The sequence below is a fragment of the Megalops cyprinoides genome, chromosome 3 (assembly GCF_013368585.1).
Source record: "Megalops cyprinoides isolate fMegCyp1 chromosome 3, fMegCyp1.pri, whole genome shotgun sequence".
NCBI lineage: Eukaryota > Metazoa > Chordata > Actinopteri > Elopiformes > Megalopidae > Megalops > Megalops cyprinoides.
Genome location: NC_050585.1, coordinates 42,282,856 through 42,296,798, shown reverse-complemented (window position 1 = coordinate 42,296,798; position 13,943 = coordinate 42,282,856). Strand labels below are relative to the sequence as shown.

General features: G+C 47.0%; 1 protein-coding gene across 4 annotated transcripts in view; it reads right to left on the bottom strand.

The window, feature by feature from the left end:
• Positions 1–13,943, bottom strand: part of LOC118774858 (transcription factor COE1-like) — a 142,981-nt gene that overhangs the window by 112,286 nt on the left and 16,752 nt on the right. The gene's annotated exons all lie outside the window — the stretch shown is intronic.

Here is a 13,943-nt window from a genome sequence, read left to right as displayed (position 1 = left end):
TCTGCGTTTCATTCGGACGCCGCCATTAATAATGAAGTGAGGCGCGGCTGGCAGCAGCCCCCTTGTCTCGCCGCGGACGCAGACGCTTTTAAGTGGAGCACTGGTTCCTGCCCCCCAGTCCACCACAGCCCTGCTACAGGTGCACTCTGCATCCTCGCGTGTAAGGGGGACGGGGGCCAGGCTTTCACCTGCTCCCTTTCTGTGTTTCTCAAAATCCCATGGAGCTCTCATCTGTCCACACCTACAGATCCAGTCCGTGAGAGGAATGCAGTTAACAACGAAATGTGAAACCTCGCTCGCAGGGCCAGAGCTGTGTAAGACTGTCAGCACTGTGCCATGGAGATGTTGTGACAGCATATCATGGTATAATAGAAACGTTGCAACAGCATTATTACCGAGCTATTACACAGAGGCAACCACAATGGCATGAGGCACCGCAACTCCCGTGCAAATAAACTCTGGTGACAGCCATACAAATAAAAATACACACAGACACACACACACACACACACATACACACTAGCAGAGCTTTCTTTCTCTTTGCACCTCCTCCATCCTCTGATCGACCCTCTTGGTGAGCGAAGGAGCAAGCAGAGAAAATGAGACCCTTGTGATGTTTCCTCATGTTTCTCCCTCTTGGTTTCATTCCTCCGCTTACAACACTGACACAACAAACCTGCTTACTCAGTGAAAAGAGAGCCTGTGAATGGCATTTCTAGTGGCCTATGCTGTACCACGGTTTCCTTTCCTTATTTCACATTCTGCTCATTGATTAATAAGGGGTAGAAATATTGTCAATGAGGCATCACTGCCTTTCAGAATAATAGTAAAACAGACACATACCATTTACCAGCCCCAACAGCTGGGAAATTACAGTTGTAAAGATCCACTGAATTTACCCCTTGATCCTCAAGCATTTCTTTTAATTGTAACAACATATCAAAGGAACCCTTTTCACGGGAGCAAAGCCGACACAGCTGTGGAGATGTTTGCTTTGTTACATCAACTGTGCAGAATAGAGAAAAGGAGCAGAACATGGGCTCTCATATATTCCCCAGTTATAAATAAATAGTATTAAATAATTAAACACTGAAAAAACTGGTAATAAACAAATTAAACATTTCCTTGATAAATCAGCAATTCCCCTCTCTCGCAGTCTCACTGGGACCAGGCAAACACGAAGAATATTACAGAACTCTAATAGCCAATATTATTTAGGGGCATATGGTATATTACCGTGATATTACTGGTATACGGGCGTTTATCCTGCCCTGTTCAAGAAAAAAAATGTGAGGCAGTTAACAGATCCTGGGGCATTTGATCGATTATAATTGCTCGCTGCTTTGCTTGCTGAAAGCTACCATATTTCACCCTAAATCTTTAATCACCATCCTGCTTAATCCTCGCTAATTTATTGATCTGATTTTATTTGATGTAGTATCTGCTCAAATGACATGATCCATAGTCTAAACACTGATGGATACAACCTCTGAGCATTAAAGGGGAGACGTTTACATACTGCTGTGATTTTATAATCACTCAATTAAATGTATTATTTAAAAATAAATACATAATGCATGAGCATGAGACACAGCTCAGGCCAGGACAGGCAGGAATGTAGAGGGGAAGACGAGCGATTTAAAAACTCCAAACATTCAGTCTGTCACTCACAGTTACCCACAAATCCCTAGGGCACTTGAACTGGAAAAAAAAAAAACTATGAAGAGCAAAACTGACTTCAAATTTCCAGCCTCTGCACTGAAATGACTGGCAAAAATTTCTCTGGGGGCTTTAGAATGATACGGGCTAATATGAACATGCTAACAAAGGACACATTCTACTCCAAGTGCCTTCTCCAGTGGCAGTTTAGCATATCAGTAAGGAACAGAGTTCATAACCAGAGGGTTGCTGGTTCAATTCCCCACTGGGGCACTGCCACTGTACCCTTGGGCAAGGTACTTAAGCAACAATTGCCTCAGTAAAATATCCAGCTGTATGAATGGATAACATGTAACAATTGTAACCTATGCAAGTTGCTTGTCTGCTAAATGACAATAATGTAACATAATGTAATGTAATGCTACAGCACCTAATGCGGTGATTAGCTCCCAGATCTCTATACCACACTTCATCAGGTGAACTGTTAACAACATCCAGTCAGCAATAAAGATGCACTTCTGCAGGCTGAATAAGACTTTTTCTCCCGTGCCCTCCTCAGGGAGGATATTGTTAGAGGGAAACCAGGATTTTTTTCTTTCTGTCTTGCTGCTTTTTTTTTATTCTTATTTATTTATTTATCTTCTTTCAGGGATCATGCGGATGTCAGCAGAGAGCCCTCTCTGCGTGGGGAGAGTGACGGGCAGTGACGGCCACCATCACTCCCTCTGTCACAGGCTGTCCACACCATGACGGCGCCACCGTCCCCAGAGGCCAGGCGGTGGCGGTCCCAGCTGTCAGTCAGAACCAGGTCCGCTCGGGTCAGGCCCGGGCCAGCGTGGGTCCGAACCCCCAGAGGCCTGAAAGGTTCTGTTGTACCCCCGCCGAACCTGTCGTTAGCTCTCCTTTGCCTCTTTTTCGTTGAATGCACAGCGCAGGCGGAGATGGAGGCGGAGGCGGAGGGGGGGGGGCTGGAATAAGCCCTGCATTGACGAACCCCCATCTCAGCGCGGTGCCTCCCTGGTGCCTCGTCTGGGCCAGAACCTGAGCCACTCCGGGGGAGTTCTGCTCACGGCCCCAGAAGGACACATAGGTTTCTAACAGCTTAGCACCCACCTCCAACCACACAGACACACAGACACATTTTAGGTTTAGCATACCCACAAAAAAGCGGCCAGAGTGGTTAATTACGGTAAGTGAAAAGCAAAATAGCCCTGGGAGGCTGTGCATGCAACAGTAGAATTTCACTTGATTTCAGCACTCAAGCACACACGCGAAGACACACATACACATGCATGCATGTGTGCACTTTCACACATGCATATAAGCATTGACATAGACACCCAGGCTTACAGTACATACACCCATGCACACACACACACACACACACACACACAACACCAAAATCACTACATGTTACACCAGAGGAGAAAGAAATATATCACTGAATCTTTCTATTGTGCGCATACCAGCTTCCCCCTGAAGGGACTCAGTTTTCTCTTTAACGACGGCCCTAATGACATGCACGCCCTGCGTCGGGTGTCGGGCCGGGACGGGGGGTGTGGGGGGGGGGGGGGGGGGGGGGGGGGGGGCGCACAGAGGGCCATTCATGCTGTGGTCAGGCCTTAGGGTCAGGCACTCGGTGGGGTTTGGGGGGTGGAGTGGGGGGGGGGATAGTGCCTGCGATGCTCTAATGGCAGAGTGAGTGAGAGCGCCTCTGTGCCCAGAAACCACAGCTCCGTCTCCCACCGCCCGGGAACCAAGACGCTACTTTACCAACCACCAGAGGCTGACAGCGCAGAGGTGCTGGAGAGGCCAGCGGAGGAGGGGGGGCAGGAGGGGGAGGAGGGGGCACACAGGCCCGGACTGTGTTCTGGACAGTGTAAACCTAGGGGCAGCCCAGCGCTGGTGTCTGGGATCGAGGTGTCAGTGGAACAGGACACTGGCCAAAACGCACACAGCGCTGCTCTACATCACCAACAGGCTGTTACTGGTAATTAACGACTTGACACTCTATCGTTGCTCTGGAGGGGTTCCTCTCTCTCTTTTTTTATTTTTGGAAGGGATCTTGATATTTCTCCAGGCACATTAATGCCTGGGAAAACTAGTTAACTCACTTGGGTGTGAATATATGTGAATATCTGTTATCTGTACATTGTAGCAGGAAAAGGAGCTGCTGCAGATGAGAGCTATGTTAGAGGAATCACTGCGTTGGAAGGGAACAGGTTTAGTGTGGTTTCACACAGGTAGACAGGCTGCAGCAGAGAGAAGGACGATGGGAAGGATCTGTGGGTCAGGTGGTGTTCATTTCTTTGAGGGGAATCTGATCCCCAGGTAGGGTGAGGGGATATTACAGGGAGGATTTGGGGGGGCGGGGGGAGTTGAGGAGGCTGAGGGGAACGTGTGTGGAACATGCCTTGGAGCAATAATCCCCCCCCCCCCCTTTGTATGCTCACAAGATCAAGGCAGAGAGACGGACAAAGTGGGGCCTCTTTCAAAAAAATACTGCCCGTCCAAATCAGGTATGCAATTCTCCTACAGCAACTTAACTCTCAAATACAGAGAGAAGTAGAGAGGTGGGGAAAAAAAAAGTTAAGAACGGAAAAGGATTCAGTCAAGAAAATCTCTCTGTGAAAATGAAATTAACAGAGAGCAAGCACTGAAAACATGGGGCGAGGGAAAGGGGGGGGGGTACAAGGCTGTTGTGTGCACCACTAAACCAAATTAGCATCAAATGCAAATGTCTGGGGCGCTTTAACGGTAGCACAGGTGCAGCCGCGGCCCCTAAATGAGACGGATGAATAAAACATCCCCCCGGCACTGCTGCGAGGCCTGACACAAAGTCAATGGCATGAATAATTCACCACACTCCCTTAGCCAGGGAGCCGGGGGCAGTGTGCGCTCTGACCTTTCCCCACAGGAAGTGAAATCAAAACACAACAATGGGCCACAGTGCCGGGGATCTCACGGCTGAACCTGACACACTCACACACACAGAGGTTCGGAGTGTAACACACGAGAAGTAAGCGAAGTCGTTCCGTCACAGCTCATACGCCGCTCCTAGGACACTATTGATCCCAGCTGCCTGGCACAGCTGACTGGACACAAGCTGCACGCATCAATCACGTATGCAAAACGTACGACTGTCCACGTCTCCTGCCGCATGTCAATCAAACACACAGCTGCCAGTCAAACCGGGAGCATGACAGCAGAGCGTGGTCAATATGGCGGGGCCAATTATTTGTTTGAAAGGTCACAAAGTGAGGTGCTATTAGAGGTTAAAGTCATTACTATGGGGACAGTTACTGTTTGAGTTTCCACACCAGTGCTGTTTGGTCAGTACGATGCCGCATTGTTGTGTCACTGGTTGTCCTGCGTTCTGTGTTCCGTGTTCTGTGTTCTGTATTCTTGCTGTTCCTGAGGATAACAATCACATTCAACAAGCCAGGCTGACCACTCTCCACACCACCAGCTGTGAGTCATTCTTGCTGCTACCATCAGTTTCTTATCTAGGCTTGTATTTCTGACAATGGTGTTCATTCAATGCTACACACTTGAGAGTAAGAGCACAATCAAAGCAATGACTTGATCAAATCAATTGATTTCACACCACCACAGTATCATAAACCAGAGAAACGTGTAATGTGTTATTCATATTTGTAGGACACACATATCAAGGTGTTTGAATCCAGCCTAGACATGCCCGTACATGCAACCATTCTTTGAACAAGGAAATAAAATTAATGCATCTCGCGCAAGGTTGCAGGGTCTCACCCATGATTTGAACCCACAACTGACAGCGTCCACAAGTCAGGGGCTGCCACAGCTAGGACAGAACCACTCCTCCACACTGCTCTCACAGAGCGGTTCGGAGCAGGGGCACCAGTCTGACACACAATAGCACCCTGCAGCGAATGACAGCGAATCATTATCAGCGCTTAGAACACCTCGCCACCATGCCGAGAGTGGGAGCAAAAAAAAAAAAAAAAACAGCACATATAATCATAGCTGAATCTAATTAAGGACATGCGTTTACACAGAACAAATTAGCATGCCGTCTATGTAGGGAAACAAAAAAAAAAAAAAAACAGACAGTGAAGTGGATTGTGATAAATAAACCACAAACAGTTTCCTTTTTAAAAAAATCTAATTAATGTAAATTTATCAAAATGATGTTATACATCCTGCTACTGATAACACCACCAGCTCCTTTGCGCACAGCGGGTGGTACTATTCAACATGTTTAGACCTGATAGGCTCAGTCTGATTGCTCCCCTGACTGGGTCTGCTCTGGGTTCACACTGGTTTTAATTCTGGACCTCAGAGTTGTCCCCTATCCCAGAGCATGAGGGACAATAATCCCACAGAACCATCACAGCAAAAAAAATCTCAAAATTAAACAAAATTAAATGTGCTCTTGCATGAAGATTCTCGGATGAGAGCAAACTAAGCCAAACTGGGTGAAATGTAAGAACTTTCAAGAAAACACCAACAACATTGCAGCAATAACACATGGATCTTCTGCTTTGAGTCCCCCAAACGTTTCTCTGTTTTCATTGGATCTCTGCACATGCCATCCTCCGCATACCTCAATGTAAACACCACCTCTGAGGTGTTACTTAATATTCCTGGGAGGTGTATTTTATATATTTCAATTTTCCATTCATTTCCATTCATTTTCCATTCAAGTATGTCTGCTGCAGCTCTTGAGACAAAATGTGTTGTTCAAGGGTAGTCCCTCAGTATCCCATGATTCAAAGCCCAGACCGTCTCACCCATAACTGAAAGCTATAGCCACCACTCTGAATTGCTGTGTGAATGTAGACTGGAGGAACTTGGGGCAGAGGTATCTCACCCTCTCACTCTGAGGCCTTTCATGAGTAGCTACTTAGCTGTGTCTAATCATATGGCTAACTCTATCATAGCTGATAATGTGGCCCTTAGAATGTCCCCATTTATGACTTCCCCAGCTTCACACTGGCTGCAACATAAGAAAACGTTTTAATATGGGAGAGCTTTACAGTGAATGCAATGGAATTGATCGGCTTCCTGTAAGTTGTCAGCAGTTGAATTCATTTTTTAACCAGCCGCCTTTCTCACATACTACTCACTTCTCTATACAATCAATAAAATTGAATGACAAGCAGCATCATGTTTGAAGAGAAATGGTATAAGACCCAATGAGTGTGCACGTGTGCGTGTGTGTGTGTGTGTCTGTGCCAACCATCAGTACTACATGGGTTTTACAGGGAACCAGCAACCCCTTTTTGTACTTTTTTTCTCCTGAAAAATCAGCGACAGCACCTTGGAACGTCAGCTATTTAGATATTGCTCCTTGAAGTTGTTGGGCTGTTCGAGGTCAACAGAGCGCTCCTCACCAACAGAGCCATCTCTTACCCGCTCTCTGTCAGGCAGTGGAGATAAGCTCATTCACTCCGTCTCTCCTCCTCTCTAGATCACAGATTAATGTGAAGCCCTCCTCCCTTTGCTAAGGGCCTTATCTCTATCGGGGGGGGTGCTTCCTTCCTCCCGACATGCTAGCCGTGGCCTGAGGGGGTTCCCATCACCGTCCCAGGGCTGGGGGGGGAGCAGACACACACAAGAGCCCTCCTTCCCCCAGGAGCGGGCGTTTATCTGCCATCTGAGCTGGGGGATAGGTTGCCCTCTGGGCAAGGAGATGGGAGGGAGGGGGTGAATGCCAAAATAAAGGGAAACGGGGGGACAGAAATAGCAAGGAGTGGAGAGAGAGAGAGAGGTGAGAAGAGGGTGAAGGAGAGGTGCAAGGGAGAAGGGATTTAGGAGAGGAAAGGGGGAATTACATTGAATTTGGGGGGGGGCAGTGAGAGGCATAGAGAGCGGAGGAGAGGCAGACACATGGGCGAATGGGTGCACTTCTTTGGGAACCAACCGGGCGGATGATAGGATTGTTGTCAATGAGCTGCATATTGTTAACCCCGTATTAACTTGGAGAGGTAGAGACTGAAGGCTCCTTCAGTGTTTCTTTGCTGCTTGGGCTTAAGTGGGCCACACACGTTGCCTCGGAGAGGATTGGGGGGGGGGCGCGTGTCGCCTTTCTCAGCCATGACAGCCCTGAGTGGAAGGACCCTCTGAGAGGGTCATTCAGCATAGCTTACACAGCCTCTTTCTCTATGTCTCTATCCCTCTATGCCTGTCACAGCATCTCTCTCTCTCTCTCTCTCACTCTCTCTGTCAGTTTGAGTCAGTTCAGTTCAATTCAGTTTAATTTGATTCAATTCATTTCAATTCAGCTCAATTCAGCTCAATTCAACTCAATTCAATTCAGTTCAATTCACTTCAATGTGCTTTATTGGCATGGCGGACACAAATCAGCGTTCCCAAAAGCCGAACAAACGCAGAACATGCACCACAACATATACACATACATAGTAACAGGAAAGAAAGGACTCTGGAAAAAAAAAACTAATTGGACAGTATCGATTGGTGATCCTCACAGAGCGCTCACTGCTGATGCCCCAGGCTGTGGCAGGTGGCGAAGTATTGGGCCGCTAGTGGGGCAGTGTGTCCCTCTTCCTGCATGACTGCCACCTTTTCTGGGTCAGTCATCTGTGTAAACTGAGGGAGGGAGATATTGATTTTACCCAAGAACATGTCTCTTGTTTCTCTCGGCGCAGGGGAAAGAGAGGTGTGTCTCAGGCTCGGTCTCGGCCTGCGGTGTAGGGACCACAGTGCCTGTCCTTTTGGGCGAGCCATGTTTACCTGTGCATGCCTGTTTTACTGTGAGCTGCGGTCACACAGGCAGCGGTCAGTCCGGACCTGTTCTGCTCTCTGCTTTGTGCTTCTGGCTGCTATTCCGCCACCATAGATTTCCTTTTTTAAAGTGGACTCAATATATTAATGCTGTTTTTTTTTCAGGCGTGCATGTGTTTTTTGGAGTGCTTTTTTTTGGTGGCTGCAGTTTAAATGTTTTTCTCTGTCTGTCTCTCTCTCTCTCTCTCTCTCTCTCTCTCTCTCTGTCTGTCTCTCTCTCTCTCTCTCTCTCTCTCTCTCTCTCCCTCTCTCTGTTTGATGCATTTCAATTCAATTGTATTGGCTTTTTTGGCATTACCACTGAAATAGCAAACCACAAATCACGGCAATATTAAAAAAAAATTATGTCAAAATAACCATGGATCAGAAGTGAAGCGGGTCATTATTTTGTCTCAATATCACTCACTGTCACTGTGATTGTAGCAAGTGGCGACATGCAGTGCTGCTAATGTCACAGTGTGTTGCCTCTCTTTTTCCCTCTCCCTCTCCCTCTCCCACTCTCTCTCTCTCCCTCTCCCACTCTCTCTCCCTCTCCCACACCCTCTTTCTCTCTCACTCTCAGCTCCCACACTCTTTAATTGCTGCACAATAGACCCTCAGTCTAAACAGGCTTTTACCAACAATAGGTGCTTCACCCCAGTTAGGATAATGCTACAGAGGCAGGAGGCTGTGAATGGATCCTGTTAATCCACTGATACATCCTACACAGGCCTGCTAGGCTGGGTCTCTCTAAGACACAGATACACACATGCACACACTTACACACACATTCACAAATGTACATCTCACACACTCCCATGCACACAGAACACGCAAATACACATTCAAACACGCACACACACATACTGTACATATGCATTCACACATGCACAGCATACACACTCCCATGCACACACACACACACACACACACACATTCACACATGCACAGACAAACTGGACTACTCTTAAACTGACACACTGCCACACACAGCCATCAAACAATCCAAACCTCAGTCTCCCATTCCACCTCCTGTTCTACACACCACAGGGACCTCTTCATTCTTAAAAAATCACTACAGCACTGATTCAACTCCGCTCATATCTGTAATAACAATAAAGTAACAATCCAACTGATAATAATAACTGCAGACATATGGTCTGAGATAACAGTGACAGCAGCCACGCATTGTTTCCTGCTTATGAGGAAGTCCTTTCTGACGGTCATTTTTTGGGGAGAATTTGCGACGGTAATCATTGCTGTTTTTGGCCCTTCGCCAGGGCCTGCCATTAAAAATTCTGACCCACGCTGACCCGCTCTGCATTTCTTTTATGAACTGTCAGATTTCATTCTGATGCGAACGCAGAAATCCAGATGTGTGGGGAAGGGGGGCGGGGGGGGGTTCGAGAGACCGTGAGCTGGAGGAGGAGCAGAGACAGGAAGTCCCACGGTAACCCTGGAAACTCACGTTCCATCTCCCACGTGCCCCCTGACAGTGGAATTCGTTTATGTAACTTATGGTCTTTGCAGGCGCTCTCACGCAGGCGCAGCTTGTGTAGCACACATTCGATGCGCTGTCCATTTCTATAGCTGCGTACTCACACATGCACAATGCAAAATGGTGGGGAGGCAAAGCCAAACTTACGAGACTTAAACCTGCAACCTTCAGGTGACCAGAGAGGAGGGAAAACATGGCTTTTGTGTCTCTTCTGAAGATATGCAGAAACCTTGTGTTACAGCCAACGACCATTAACCATTCCCTTTTAAAAAATAAAAATTACTTCAGGGATTGGCAATGGGAGGTGGGGTCATTTCGTGATGTCGGATCACAAGGGGTGGGTGAAGTTCGACTGACCACTCCAACTTGCCTCTTTTCCAAACATGACCTCTCCTGCCTCTAAACATACCAGAGCAAAGGAACGGAAGAGAGGACCGACTGTGACCTGACAGAGGGCATTTTAAACATCACCCCCCACCATCCAGCACCAAGGATCTAAGGAGATCCAGACCCATGAGTAATAATGGCCAAGGTGAACCCCGAGATGAATCAAACTGCCTGACAAACACAGATATTATCCTTAATAGGCTCACATACACAGGGACACATGCATTCAGGCAGCCAAACACACACACACACAGACAATCAGGCAACCACACACACCGCCACACACATATGCACTGATACACACGTCCACACACTGATGTTTGACGTTTTCATCCAGGAGGACGGTAATGTTCACCTACTTCTTCTAATGCCAAAGAAGATAAGGGAGGGGTACAAACACAATGACAGCATTTGTGCGGGATTAGTGAGGTGGGGGGGGGGGGGGGGGGGGTGGCCGGAGAGAGATGAAACAGGAACAGGGGAAAGTGAAGATGCACCTGTTAGATGTCAGTGAGCTTTTGTGTCCACGTCAATGAGCCCGGATTAAGGTATTTCATATAATCTTATTGAGTGGCAGAAGTCTCAGACAGAGAGAGAGACGGGGGACGGGGGACAGGGGGGGGAGAAAGAGGGGAAGAGAGCAAGATTAAGTGTAGCATATGGCAGAACAGAAGAGGAGATCCCATTATATATACACACGCACACGCACATGCACACACACACACACACACACATACACACACACACACACACACACACACACGTACGTGTGCATGCAGACAAACACTCAAACACAAATACACACAGGCACACACACAAGCACTCACACACGCACACTCCTTTGCCATAACTGAAACACTTACTGTACACACTGCTGCACAGTAGAGCAGAGATGAACATGTATGGCAGAAAACACAGAATTACAGCATCTCTTCTGGCCTCAGGAGCGCAAACAGAACACAGCAACCACGGGGACACATGCAGGGACCATCTACACCTTGTTTTATGGTTTTGCAGTGTTTCACCGTAACTTCTTGAGATCCTGTACATCTCATTTCCTGTGATAAACTATGCTGCCTCTGTATTCATGACAGTAACGTAGCCAACTGCTATGCACCAAACTCGTTCTATCAGGCATTCAGCGAGTGGTGCAACGTGTGTTCACACATTACAGGCAGTATCCACAGTGCGCGGGAGGTTTATTCTTTTAACAATGTAACGCAAGCTCATTAGCTGACTTTATTTTTCGACGTTCTCTATGTTTTGTTAAATCCATTTATACTTACGTCTTCTGAGAGGAATCTAATTACGAAATCACTCCCATTTCTCATACGGAGGGATTAGCCCTGGCCTAGCTAATTACTGCAGTAAAATCTAATCTTCCCTTTGAAATAAGACCATCCTAATGAGATATTATTTATTGCACTAAATAACTTCAGGGGAAAAAAAGAGAAGTTGGATTTTTTATGTATTTGGATGATATTACAGCTGGTAATTGAGTTGGTATCAGTGAACGAATTATGTGTTTGTCTGGGATTTTGTGGGGAAAAAAAGAGTATATGGAGGAGATTCCTGCAGAAAATTAGGTTGCTGGCTGTTCAGTGGCTCTTTTTTTCACTTGACCCATTTTCCTGCAGCAGCTTGCTACAAAGGGGGTAAGCAACAGTGCTAAATTTCCATCAAACAAGGACACCTTCACCGTAAACCAAGTTCGTACTGCGAAGGCCAATCCGCTCCACACCCCCTTAGCCCTTACCCACAATGCAATAGAACAGCAACTTGTTACATAATCAGGGGCATACTCAAGGGAGAACATACTCCCACTCACACTGTTAAAGGCATAGGCAGTTTCTCTTGCAGCAGTGTCCTATGGAGGTGTCCATTCCTGCTCACAAAAGTTACTCCTAAAATTCTATTAATAAGGGGGAATTGTTTTTTCATAATGTTAATATATATTTTAAGTAAGCAGCGTTCCACATTTCAGAAATATGCAATACTATAACAGAAATAACCCATTTAAAATTGCTGGGAATTACATAACTAAGTTTAATATAAAAATTGGATGGAGATTCCAGTGTGCACCCTGCTCCTCCATCAGGGGTTAAATTTCACGAACGCACTCTCTAACGTGCTTCCATTTGCCCCCACCAAGTCACAAATCACGGTGGGCCCGGTCACGACACAATAACTTTAATGTAAACAGATGCATTTCCATGTGGCGTAAATCAGAAGCGCGATTTCTCATTTACTTCCCGGCGATCGTAAATTGTTCGAACCGCGGGCCTCTGATTCCTGTTCCGTTTGGCGCGCAGCCGGCCAGAGGGAGCCTGGGACGGAGTACACCCCTCGTACATCTGCACCAGGCCCGTCTGGGGAGGAGGATCGGCAATAAAGAACCTCCCCGCTTAACGGCTCGCCCCAAACGATCACAGGCATTTCAACACCTCCTGGGCTCAGCTGGGCTCTAAACCACAACACATACTGCTCCTCCAGGATGGGAGAGATTCACACCTCTCCTGGCCAGGTTCTTGAGAATTGTGCTGTGAGGCACTGACCCAAGTTCCCTACTTCCCTCTGGACCTGTTTATTCATTGCTACAATTCCAGTGCCGGTCCGTGCAAATTCTGCATCCCCTATCAGATAATGCAGGTATGTTTACAATTACTTACAATTACTACACACTCAATAATGTCAGCAACAGAAATGCAGAAGTCAGGATGGTGATGCAAAGGTCTTTGAAACATCTTGTTTTAATAATACCTATAATAATCTACAGAGATCCCTCGCATTGTAAGGCTGAGAGTACAGCTACAGAGGCAGGATTGGGGGGGGAGCTGTGGGGCTCAGGCACTTTGGCTGGTGTTGTTTCACAGTCCATTATCCATGTGGGTTTTATTAATGACAGCGGAGGGGAGAATTATCTCAAGCTCTGACAATCACGGGAGGGTGTGTGTGCATGGAGCAGGCTGTGTTCACACATACTACAGTAACACCCACACAGTGCCTGCCAAAGCACCCTGCGCACACAGCATTGTGACAACACGTATAAACATAGCACCATAACACATCACATTCTTAACACAGCTCCATAACACTGCACACTGCAAACAGCACGCACTACAGCAACACCCACACAGTGCTGCCAAAGCACCCTCCACACACAGTGCTGTGACAACACATGTAAACACAGCACCATAACACATCACAATAAAAAAACAGCACCATAACACACCGCACTCTTAACGCAGCACCATATTACACTTTAAAAAACACAGCCCCATAAGACTTCACACTAAAAATAGCACTGTCACACACTACACTGCAAACACAGCACTTACACTTTAAACATGGTGCTGTAACGCATTACACCTTACACACCGCAGTCTAGCACATTACATTTTCAACACGTCCCTGTAACACATTATACTTTAAACACCGCAATCTGACAGTTGCATTTTAAACATGGTACTGTAACACTTTACACCTTAAACACAGCTCATAATGCTACGTTCAGCAGTGTGCACTGCACACCCGATACTGATCAACTTACACACCACACAGAGCACACAGCGCTGCACACGGCAGGGACGCAAAGATCAGCCATGCCACTCACTCCAGAGGAAGTGATGCAGCA